Consider the following 13,431-nt stretch of genomic DNA (forward strand, 5'->3'; position numbering starts at 1 on the left):
GCTAACCAAAACCTACAAAACAAATACAATACAATTATTATTGTCATATAACTCGCAGTAGAGTCATTCACCTTAAAAGAAAAAATAGTTGAAACAAACAGTGAGAGCATAAACATAAAAAAAATTTGAAAAAAAATAACTAAAGTGAAGAACAGTCATATAATTAGAAACTACGCAAATCATTTAACGAACTATAAAATTTAGAAAGAAGAAATAACTCTATATATGTATAAAAAAAAAAAAAAAAGTAACACATAAAAGTAGTTTCATGCAGTGTATAAGTTTTTCACAACAGTTGCTCAAAGTTAATTAATAAAATAATGAGCATGATATGAATTTGTAGAAATTACCTTAAATTCTGAAACACGAGTGTCAGGGAAAGCGCGTCTTAAAAGAAGCCTTCGTTTTAACCACTGCAAAAGATAAGTCAGTACATTGTACAATGATAAAATTAGAATATAAGAAGCAAAATTATGTGCTACATTTCTCCCAAATAAAACAGCAATCCAGACTAGCCCAATGAAGGTGAAAAGTAACCATTGAACAATACTCCATAGCTGGTTTCCAGGCAACTGCAAGAAATTTACAAATTATAACTCACATTAAAATTACTACTACTACATTGCTACATCCACTATTAATTAACTTACTAAAGAAACAATTAAAAAAGAAAAACTCACACAATCCGATTCAGTAGTAAACCAAATGACTCCAACAACAGTCCATACCCAAAGAAACGGATACAACACTGCATATGTAACACATAAAACCACAACTCTTCTCATGAGAATTTTGCCTCTTAGCTGATCACCATTATCCCTATACCATATCATTATACAGTTATCCATTACTAAATCCAGTCATGAACTAATTGAATGAATTTATTCTATAAAATAGGAGGATGAAGAAAGTGTACAATCTGATTGTAGCTACAATAAAATTATCCACGAGCATCAACATGCGCAAAACGATAACAACTGTTAAGTCAACCTAAATCAAAACAATCAACAGCACGTCAGTCACAATAAGCAAGCAACATTTATAACCAAAAAAAGAAGATAAAAAAGATATTCATCAATTATAATTACAGTACTTTATAATTAAATAATTAAACACTGCTAATAATTGAAAAAAAATAACGGACCACTATCCACGTGTGAATTGGCAATTTACAACGATTGTAATGTTTCCCGTTCCCAGCAACTCGAAGTCTATCAATCACAATCAATCGTCAAGAACACAAAAAGACTGTATACATAAACATACATATATATAGAAACAAACACAGACGCACATGAAGGAATTTGGATTATCAAAGGATACAGGACAGATGCAAGAATCATCAAAAGGCATCCATCGTACCTGCAAAATTAGTTATAAAAAATAAAAATTGGAGGACGAATTATAACAGTTACAGTAAAATGTAGGACTATCAATGAATGAAACTAACTAACCATGCAATCGCCATTGATGAAAAAAAAAAAAACCCTAGGTTTCAGTGATGAAGTGATAGTCAATTTCAGTGATGAAGTGAAAAAACCCTAGGTTGAAGTGGCTTTTCAGTGATGAAGTGAGTAAATTTCAGTAATGAAGTGAAAAAAAAACCCTAAGTTGAAATTTATGAGACTACGCATAAAAAAAATAAAATTCAAAAAAAAAAAAAATAAAAAAAAAAAAAAAAATAAAAGCCACTGATTGTGCAATGGAGGGAAGAAAGGGAAGTAACGCATACAGTGGTATGAGAGACGCAGATATGGTGATGTTAAATGAGCTATTATATTATTTTATATTTTTTTTTTTTACTTATAACTGATATCGACATCTAATGCTCTCATTTTTTACTCACACAAATGTTAGGAGTAAACCTAATTCGCGACGATGTTGGCACTACCATTGAATGTTGGCAGTACGATCAAAGGTTGGAAACTATCTACTTGAAGTGAGAATAGAATCTGATTTGGCTGTACCTCAAGTTGGATCTCACCCCGTACCATTCAAGCCAAGCTTCGGTGATTTTTTTTTTACGTATATCTCATAGACTATCTTTAATTATTTTAGACATACATTGCGTATTTGTAGATTTATCATAACCACCCAGTACATCACCAATCATATATCCAATTAAGTTTGGGACGTTGCTGATGTTGATCCTGGAATCGATATTCAGTTTGGGAGCATTGACGAAGACATTATATACAGCCCGATTCTTCCTCGCAGCAACGATTTAGGGTCGGGATTTGATGCTGCTGATATTGGTGATCATGTTGCTGATCATGCAACTGTGGTTGTTAGCCCTACTGATTCGGTTATAATGGCCCCAAATGAGATAAGTTCTCATGCTTTTGTTACGATATTTTGGTCCCTAAAGAGGGTGTGTCCTCTGTTAATGGGGATAAAGGGGTTGGAGTTGGAAGAAGTCCTTCAAAAGAGGCCAAATAAGAATAAAAAAAAGAAGAACACGGTAGTTGATCATCTTGTGGTTCGAAATGAAAGTGAATGTGGTTTGTCGAATGTGGCTCATAAAGATTTCTTTCAAGATTTAGAGGATCGTGGTGTGATCCCTTCGTCCTCGGGCACTTTGGTTAGTTGCGAGTCGGCAAATGTGATTACTTATGCATTCTATTCAAGGAAAAGTAAAGGTGTCCGGATCGACAAGGAGGACGGGATCACTAATCGCCCGGATTTAAGGAATGGTAATGTTATTCCGAAAATCGATTAATTCAAATCTGGGATCTTTTGTTTTCTTTGTTGCGGTTAGTAGGTTCTTGTTAGTTATATCGTTTAGCTTTTGGTCACATAGATTGTGTTATAAGTGTTTTGATTTTTATGTTTTGGCGTGCACGCCCAATTCAAGCTCTATTTGAGTTAGATTTTCTTAGCATTTTCTAGCGTTCTTACTCATTTCGAGCTTTAAATAGTTTGGTGTTGTTGTAATTGGTATTGGGATCCTTCAATCTCTCATTGTAATAGTAATCGTTATTATAGCGGGGAAAAAATTATATATCCAATTCAATTTAATACAATCTTCCCAAAATATCCTCAAATAAATTCTAACATAAAACTTATGTCAACTATCACTTAAAAGTATATTAGTACACTCATATAGATCTATTAATTATGGATTTAAAAATATCAGTACCTTTATAACTAACTCTTCTATTACCTAAAGTATCAATTATAATGTATAAAGTTTTTCTTAATTATAGCCCCAAGGGCTACAATTAGATAACTCCTATTAGGCTAGAATTACACAATTATTTTTTTCTATTTTTATTAGTTCCTACTTTGAAAACAAGTCTTAGGTGGCGTTTGATTCGGAGACTTAATGTCCCGGGATTTGAATCCTATTATGTGTTTTAGTTTCGAGATTTAGAATTTTAGATCTCCGAATTTGTAAAAAATAAAACTTAAACGTAAAACAAAATACAAAGAAGTAAATGCAAAATGATCAAGCGTATTGAGAGAATACTTAGAGAGAGAAAGTAGATCTTATTAAATGACTGTCATATATGAGTGACTTTAATGTGTCTTGTATGATTCTTGAAAATGACAGGAGCATATTTATAGGCAAACACTAGGGTTTGTGCTGTCATGGGCCCTGTCATGGGCGTGTCCATGCCCATGTGTGATTCCATTTTGGGTTGGCCAACATTGGGAGTTGGGTCAAGCCTCGTAGGCCTTATTTTGTCGGGCTTATGTGGCACACTGATGACACATGTGCGCATTGCCATGTGCAGGGCTTACGTCTAACACTGTATGGTCTCAGGCTTACGTGTAAACACATTCATGACCCGTGAACCGGATACCGACTATTTGTTAGATTTGACCTTTGTACTTGTTTAAATGATGACGTCACTTGTACGTCATCCAAGAACCGCACGTCGGTTTCAATGTACATATTGGGTTTAACTTTCTTATTGTATTATGTTGTTGACCGAACTTTAATCCTATTGACTGTTACTGTTTTGCAGTGGGTTTTATTGAGAAATTACATTTACCAGATGTGGTATCCGGTAGGCGTAACATTAATTCCCCTAGTTTGGTAGTGCTAGTTTGCAAAAGGTGGTGCTACCGAACTCGAATCATTGCTCTAACTCTGTAGGTCTCCATCACTACCTTCTTGAGTGGACGTGCATTTAATGTTTGTTCTGACTTCGATTTGACCGTTGCTTTGTGATCATTGCCTTTGGGGGTTGGTTTTTACCATGCCAGGTTGGCAAAATCTTTCGATATTCTGATTATCCGTACACATGTATGGCTTTGATTAAAGCCCGTAATTTGTGGCCCATGTATTCCGACCTATAAATACACATTTCACTATTTTGAGCATTTACTCCTCTATCTATCACTTCTGCTTCAACATAAATTTTTCGACGTTTTTTGAATTTTTCGATTGATCAAATCAAAATCGTCTTGTATGAATAGATTTCAGGTTTAAGTGCTTGATTTAGGAGAAATAGAGAGTCGAATGTTTTAACTCCAATAATGGTGCAAATCCCCATTTGGAATCTGGTTTCTAAGAGCGTAAAACAATCGATTGAATTAGCCTTATTCAATCGGAATCGAATAAGCTAATATCTAAGAGTGAGTATTAATTCTGACGATGATCGAAGCACTGTCCGGAATTGGTTTAACGACTGGAGTAATGTTATCGCAATTGATTTGGGCAGAGTAACATTAATGCATCCAGTGTCGTTTGAATGAAAGATCTTGTTTACGTATTTATAGATGTCTATGAGGGAATGATGACGTGGCACATGTCCCTTTCATGGTTGTAACGAACTTTGTCAATCCCGAGGGGTGATGTGGCACCTGTCCCTTTCATGGGGAATAACGGATCCTAACGAACTTCCCTAGATTTGCGGGCTGACGTGGCATGCAACTTGCTTGCATGCTTACTCCGTCGTTAGGTAATTGTTCCGGGACGAAGTGTCTGCTCCGGGACGTGCACTTTCTCCGGGACAGCGTGCTTGTCCCGGAAGAATATCTTCGTGCCGTGATGAAACTCCATGTCGGTCCTGACGGCAGGTTGGTTCCGGTTACGGCATCACTGTGCTCTCAGCCTAGCCGGGAAGGTTTCGCTTTCTACTTTGTTACAATTGTTTCTTCACGGTTATAGTTATGATGGCTGGCTGTACGACGCCGGTTATGTGCGTGTCATCCGGGTTTTCGGTCTTGCCGTTGGTCCGACGTGGTAAAGTTTCCGGGATAACATCAGACAGATGTTGGGAAAAGAAGTCCGTATTCTGGTACGCGCAGTCCCGGGTAAGATTTTTGCCGGTATGCTTGCCTATTTTGAGACGGATCATTATGCGTATCATTAAGTCCCCCCAGTTTGATGGTGGTAGCCGGGACGGTTACCATCGTCAAACTTCCGGGACAAAGCCATGCTTCCGATTGGATGTGCATTTAATGTTTGTCAGCGTGAAAAGACAGTTTCTGCAGATACGCCCCTTTTTTGTGTTTTTTTCGTTTTCCAACTTTTTGGAACGGCATTCGAGAGATTTCTTTTTGCGATTTTAATCATTGCTTTTTGTTAATCCTCCTTTTGATCTGAGCCGTTGGATCAATCTTCTTTAAAACCTATAAATAACTTCCCTTTTCCAATATTTCTACTTTTTACAGCTTTCGTGCCCTAATCGTTTCTCTTTAAAAAAGCCAACAGTTTTTTACGAAAAAAGGTACCTTTTCTATTTCTTTCTTCTTTATTACTTTTTATTTTCGTACATATGGCGGATCAGTCTTCCACTTCTACTAGCGTAGATGCTCCTGGAACTTCTTCTAGGCCTTCTGTAAATGTTAGTGGAATTATGAGTCAAGTATGCGACGTGTATCTTGACGAGATGGTATGCAAGTACCCGTTTTTGACTCGCTTTTCATTGAGGGTGCCCGATGATTTTCATAGGGCTTACAAGCCTCCTTCGGGCATGGTTACCTTTTATGGGTATACCATTAGTGTGGGCAATTTTCGATTGCCCTATTCCGAATTTATGTATAAGTTCTTTGCGCATTATGTTATAGCGCCTGTGCAGGTACATCCCCATGCGTACCAAAAATTGGTCATGTGGGAGATGTATTTTAACCACTATCATATTCTTCCCACCGTCCGTATGTTTCGATTCTGCTTTTCCGTCTCAAAGTCCGAGGTTGGATGGTTTACCATCAAACGGAGAGCGCAATTCAATTTTACTGGAGATATGGACACGTCAATGAAGGAGTGGCGGGAGTCTTTCTTTTTTGTTGATAGCAAAGAGCTGCCGCCGCGATTCATTGGGCTCTGCGAATGGGCAGTTGACGTGAAGAAGAGAGCCAATAGAGTCCCGAGTTTGAATGCTGCCGAGAAGGCGTGTATAGAAGCTATCCGGGAGTTTAAGTTTCCACATCGGCCATACCCGGAGGCCATGCTCGTGTTGGGGGGAGTTAGCCACCAATGACCGGACCCTAGTACTAAGCCTGTTCTTCGTTTTAATGGAGCAGGTGAAGACTGATCCTAGCCACTTGCTATGTCGCCCGGTTTATTTATCGTATACTAACTTTGTTTATATTTGATGTTTATGCAACAGTGATGGAGTTTGCTACTGCGTTGGGTTTCGGCGATCTGACGGAGATCCAGGTGGATAGTGTCCCGGTAGTTCCGGGAAACGAACCGGATGTCGCTCCCTAGGACTTGGAGCAGAATGCTGGTGATGGTGCTGACTTGATCCTTCCCGGTGCAGATGTGCCGGAGGGGCATGCATCGGTGAAGAGGAGGATTTACGAGCTCCCCCACTCACGGAAGAAGGCCAAAGGTAACCGTCGTGTTTCGATAAACCAGTTATGCCTTAATGTTTTTACTTGTATGCCTACCTTTTGTTATAAATATTTGTTTTGCAGCTGTTGCCGAGCCATCTGTTCGTGCCGGCACGACCGAGACGGAGCCCATAGATTTGGGTGGGGAGGGTGATCAGTTCTCCCTGAAAAGCTTTGATGATATGCATTTCAACGTCTCTGTGGGGGATGATCTTATCCGTTCCTTCTCTCGGCTGGATATTAACTATCCCGGCTGCAAGAATATTTTGGAACTGGAGTCTTCTTCGTCCCTTCTCCAGGCGGTGTCTGTCCTCCCACAAGAAGAATCTGATGTTGTGCGAGCCCGGGCACTCATGGCGATGAATACGCTTGTTCTACATGGTTTGAACCGGGAGAGACAGATGGTGGATCAGCTTAAAGCTGCTCGTGAGGAACTGTCACAGGCACCCTTGGCCCGGGAGGCCGTTAATAGCTTGGAGGCCCAGCTGAGGGCTGCTAAGGATGAACTTGTTCGGGTGGTGCATGAGAAGGACAAGGAAATTTATGTTGTCGTTTCTGCCAAGGAGGCGGCCCTTGCTGAGTGTAAGCGGTTGCAGGGTGGTCTTCGGTGATAACCCGAAAAATTTTCGATTAAATTTAAACTAACTTCGACTGTTTCCAACGATTCACGAACAACCGGCTATAAAAAGATATGTAAATATATATGTGTGTGTGTATATATATATCATTTACAATCATCAGTATTATTATTAATATTATTATAATTATTATTATTAATATTAATAATTATCATTATCATAATTAATAATATTATTAGTATTATCACTTGACTAAAATTATTAAAATTATTATAAATATCATTATTGTTAAATTAATACAACTTATTATTAATAATATTGTTATGATTAATAATTATCATTAACCTTGTATTTAACATTATTATTATTATAAGTATTATTATTATCAATACTACAATCTATTATTATTATTATTAATATCATTATTATTACCATTAATGAAATCATAAACATTATTATCATTATTGAGTATTATTATTATTATTATTATTTTTATTAATAATATTAAAAGTATTATTATTATTATTATTAATATAATTATTATTATTAATATTATTATTATTAATTATTAATATTAATTAAATAAAAAGAATCAGGCATAACCTAATACCTAAATTAGGTATATACTGCTTTTGAATTTTTTTAACTGATCGTGATTAGCATTAGGTGATCTTAATCTATTTTTCCATTTTTAATCGATCGTGAATTTGCTTTTATATTTTTTTATAATTATCTGCTTTTATTTATGTTTGATTGCTTGATCGTGATCAACCCATTAACATTAAACAATGATCAAGATACTGCTTTACACATTTGATTAGCATCGTCGTTTTCGTTTATATACGGGATTGTAGAATACTGCAATCAAATAAATAAATAAATATATATATATATATATATATATATATATATATATATATATATATATATATATAGCCCATTCTCTGTTCTTGGTTAATTTTTAAAAAACTCCAAAAACAAATCGAATCTCAAAATCCTTAAATATAGTTCTGTTAGAAATCATTTACTCAATCTAACTACAAAATTTCAGGTTCCAATTTTTTCTATCAAACTCTAATGTTTGAGTCAAAGGTTCGAATTGAAAAAGTCAACTGTCGTGTTCTTCATAAAATTCGAGTTAGTTTTTATGTTTTCAGTTAAATTAAGGATTGAGGAAGTTTCTAATAGTGATTTGAAATACAATTCGTGTTGGGACCTTTGTCTAAAACATTCTCAATATCAAAATTTAGTTTTGAGTTTATTTTATTTTTTTACGAGCAACAGGCTGCTGTTGCAGTTTCTTTTTTCTTTTTTTGATTTTTTTTATTCAATTAATAACATATTGTTTAGGTTCAATTTGGTAATTAAAAACAAACATATAAAAAGTTGTTATAATTGATTTCAATCCTTGGGTCGATTCTGTTAGTTTGATTTTGATGAAGAAGAAAGAAAAGGAAACAGAATAATACGGTTTATATATAATTCAAACTTGTTTTAATTAAGAAAAACAGAAATAGAAGAGTGGTGTGGGGTGCTTGTGTTTATCGAGAGGTCGTGGGTCCGAGCCCGATCTCGGGCATTTTTTTTTTAGAAAAAGCCTTTTAACTCTTCAAAGGTAGTTTATAAGTATTATTATTATTATTATTATTATTATTATTATTATTATTATTATTATTATTATTATTATTATTATTATTATTATTATTATGAAAATAATAAAATTTATTATTATTTTCATTAATCTTAGTATTAATATTTTTTAAAATTATCATTAGTAATAAGATTTTTATAATAATTATTATTATTATTAAGTGCGAAGTATTATTATCAAAATGATTATTTTCATTATCATTATTATTAAATTTTCATTTAAAAACTACAAGTATTATTATTAGAATTAAAATTATAGGAGTTATTATTGAAACTATCATTAATATTAAAATCATTAATATTAAAATTTATACTATCATTATTATTATTTTTACTAATATTATCTTAGTATTATTATAACTACTGTTTTAACAAACAAATAATATATATATATATATATATATATATATATAAAAATATATTTAAAATATATAACTTAACTATACAAAATTTCTTATGTATTTTTAAATATACAAAATAAATACATTTAATTAAATAATAAAATATATAAATTATTAATACAAAAGTTATATCACTAACAATAAAATATATGTTTGTTCGATTTTGATTATATGTGTTAATGAATATACAAATGATATAGGTTCATGAATCTGAGGACAACTCTGCACTTGTTTCAATACCGTCATATGCATATTTACTACAAAATATCATATCATATCGTGAGTTCATCTGCTCCCTTTTTATATATTTTTGGGCTGAGAATACATCCACAACTTTTATAACTGTTTTACGTTTAGACACAAGTACTCAAACTTTTATGCTATATACGTGCTTTGGCATGCTAAATCCCTACCGTAATATCGTTAATTGCTGAGGTATAAGATGCAAGCTTAGTTATTATGAGTAGCGCTACTGAGAGTGACGTCTCTGTCCATTTGACCGTTGGTCTTTGGATACATAATAATGATTCAACGACACTGACAGTACAAGGTGTCACGGGGTAACTTTTGTTTAGTCGCGATATTACAAACAGCAACTCTTTCGATTGATATATTTGGCATCAATCAACTTTAAACTAAATCTTGTGGTCTAATACTATACTGAACTATTGATTTATAATAACCTATGAACTCACTCAACCTCGTGTTGACTTTTTAAGCATGTTTATTCTCAGGTACTTAAATATTGCTTCCGCTATATATCTGCTGCTTTGATGATGATTGCTTGCTATGCTTGGAGTCTTCATTGCATATCATATCAATTAAAGAACATTTAATGCTTTAAATACAATGTAATCTATTTATCTTCCGCTGCAAAACTCAATATAACGCCTCATTTAGAGTCGTTCTCGTTTATACAACTGTGATTTGATATAATTAGTCACAAATACCCCAGACCCTATTTGGGGGTTGATAATGCTAAAAAGGAACATATATTTAGTATCAATATCCTTCAATATGTAAAGCTTTTAGTTACTATTATTCTATTTTTATGTAATAATCATTTAAATAAATAAGTGCGAAGACAAAAGAAGAAAACGACGATTTGAAGACGCAAACGACCAAAAAGCTAAAAAGTACAAAGTACAATCCAAGTGGTTCAAATTATTGATGAGAAACGTATAAAAATGACAAGAGTACAAGCCGCGAAACGCAAAGTACAAGATATCTAAGCGTACGAAAAGGCGTTCAAAAATCCAGAACCGAGACATGAACCGAGCATCAATCGTACAACTCAACGGAGCTAAAATTACCAGCCAACTATGCACAAGAATATAATATAATATATAAATAATTATATAAATTATATATATATTATATATATATATTAAAAAATTCAGCAGCCCACGTTTAAATCAATCTATGAGCTGGAATCTGAAGCTCCGCACTCGCGGAGCTATGAAGCACAAAAGCTCCGCACTCGCGGAGCTGTACAGTACGAAGTGAGCCTATAAAAGGCAACGAATTCTGCACCGAAAACACATCTTTTTCTTTCTTCATTCTCTCAACGTGTATATATATATATATATATATATATATATATATATATATATATATATATATATATTTATATTATAATTTTAATTTTAATAATAATAAGGGTATGTTAGCGAATGTTGTAAGGGTGTAAGTCGAAATTCTGTCCGTGTAACGCTACGCTATTATTAATCATTGTAAGTTATGTTCAACCTTTTTAAATTAATGTCTCGTAGCTAAGTTATTATTATACTTATTTAATCCGAAGTAATCATGATGTTGGGCTAAAATATTTAAATTTGAGTAATTGGGCTTTGTACCATAATTGGGGTTTGGACAAAAGAACGACACTTGTGGAAATTAGACTATGAGCTATTAATGGGCTTTATATTTGTTTAATTAAATGATAGTTTGTTAATTTTAATATAAAGATTTACAATTGGACGTACCTATAAATAACCATATACACTTGATCGGACACGATGGGCGGGATATTTATATGTACGAATAATCGTTCATTTAACCGGACACGGGAATGGATTAATAGTTAATGGACTTATTAAAACAGGGGTGAAATTATGTACAAGGACACTTGGCATAATTGTTAACAAAGTATTAAAACCTTGGGTTACACGCAGTCGATATCCTGGTGTAATTATTAAACAAAGTATTAAGACCTTGTTACAGTTTAAGTCCCCAATTAGTTGGAATATTTGACTTCGAATATAAGGATAATTTGACGAGGACACTCGCATTTTATATTTATGACTGATGGACTGTTATGGACAAAAACCAGACGGACATATTAAATAATCCAGGACAAAGGACAATTAACCCATGGGCATAAAACTAAAATCACCACGTTAAACATCATGATTACGGAAGTTTAAATAAGCATAATTCCTTTATTTTCATATTTAATTGCACTTCTAATTATCGCACTTTTATTTATTGTCATTGTATTTAATTGCACTTTTAATTATCGTACTTTTTAATTATCGCAACTTTATTTATCGCAATTTCATTATCGTTATTTATTTTACGCTTTAAATTAAGTTATATTTATATTTAATATTTTACGTTAGATTTTAACTGCGAATAAAGTTTTAAAATCGACATACCGGTCATTAAACGGTAAAAACCCCCCTTTTTATAATAATAATATTACTTATATATATTTTTGTATTTTTACAAATATAAGTTAAAAATATAGCGTTAAACTTGGCTAAGTTCCCTGTGGACGAACCAGACTTACTAAAAACTACACTACTGTATGATTAGGTACACTGCCTATAAGTGTTGTAGCAAGGTTTAGGTATATCCACTCTATAAATAAATAAATAACTTGTGTAAAATTGTATCGTATTTAATAGTATTTCTTAGTAAAAATATAACTATTTGGTAGTACGCCTCGCACACATCAAGTATTTTTGGCACCGCTGCCGGAAAAAGTTAAAACGCCGAAAGTACAACGCTATAAAAAAGATTTTTTTATTATTAAAGTTTTAATTACGTTTTTGTATAAATACGCTTTAAATATTAGTTAAATTAAAAAGTTTGTTTTTAGTTATTGTGAAAAAGTAAAAAAAAAAAATTTATATTTATATTTTACTTAATTTAAAAACAAAAAAAGTAAAAAAAAAATATATCTGAACCTGAATAAAATTCGACCTGCATCTGATCTGAATTTAGGGTATCCGCACTCGCGGTACTTTATGCCAGCTGGGATCCGCACTCGCGAAAGTTTCTGACAGGTCAACACAGCCAGCATTAATTACGAAATTAGGGTTTTTTAATTAATTATTATTATTAATTAGGGTTTAATTAAAATATTAATTAGTTTTAGTTAATTAAATTTGTATTTTTTAGGTTTTAATTAGTTTTATTACTTATAAAATTAATACTTTTATAAAATATTAATTTAAAAATAATATTTTTACAACTTTAAGTATATTTTTATATTTTATACCCTTTTTATTTGTTTTAGCATAATATTTGTATTTTTCGCTTGTATCTAGTTTTAAGATATAGTATTTGCCATAGTTATTTTTATTTTTAGATTTTTAGGCTTTGCCGTAAAATCCCTTAAGTGCTTTTTCTTTAGACTAAGATTTAAGTGCTTTAGAATTTTGCGATGCTATTTTAGTACCTTTTTAAGTTATTACCATTTTGGATATAGTATTCCTTTTAAGCTTTAATACACTTAGACGCAACTTTTAATTCTTAGTTTTTAGACCTTTAAGTTTTGACGCGCTACTTTCTTATTTTTATTTTTCGACGCCTATTATTTTTCAACTTTTTATTTTTCGACGTTTTTTCGACGCGCACTTTTTCCTTCTTATTTCTCGACGCTCTAGTTTTTAGGACATAAAATTTTCTATTTCTTCTCTAAAATTTCTTTAAATTTCAACGAAAAATTATTTTAAGTGGTTAAATTGATAGACATCCAAAATTTTCTGGTTCGTAGTAATAGTTGG

General features: G+C 32.9%; 1 long non-coding RNA gene across 1 annotated transcript; it reads right to left on the minus strand.

Moving 5' to 3' along the window:
* Positions 1-683: 683 nt before the first annotated feature.
* LOC139890681 (uncharacterized) lies at positions 684-1,226 on the minus strand. The gene is made up of 3 exons (XR_011773421.1): positions 1,145-1,226; positions 917-990; positions 684-819 (listed from the first exon to the last, which is right to left on the minus strand). It is a non-coding gene; the product is annotated as an uncharacterized lncRNA (long non-coding RNA).
* Positions 1,227-13,431: the final 12,205 nt, after the last annotated feature.

This window comes from Rutidosis leptorrhynchoides, chromosome 2 (genome assembly GCF_046630445.1).
Source record: "Rutidosis leptorrhynchoides isolate AG116_Rl617_1_P2 chromosome 2, CSIRO_AGI_Rlap_v1, whole genome shotgun sequence".
Taxonomy (NCBI): Eukaryota; Viridiplantae; Streptophyta; class Magnoliopsida; order Asterales; family Asteraceae; genus Rutidosis; species Rutidosis leptorrhynchoides.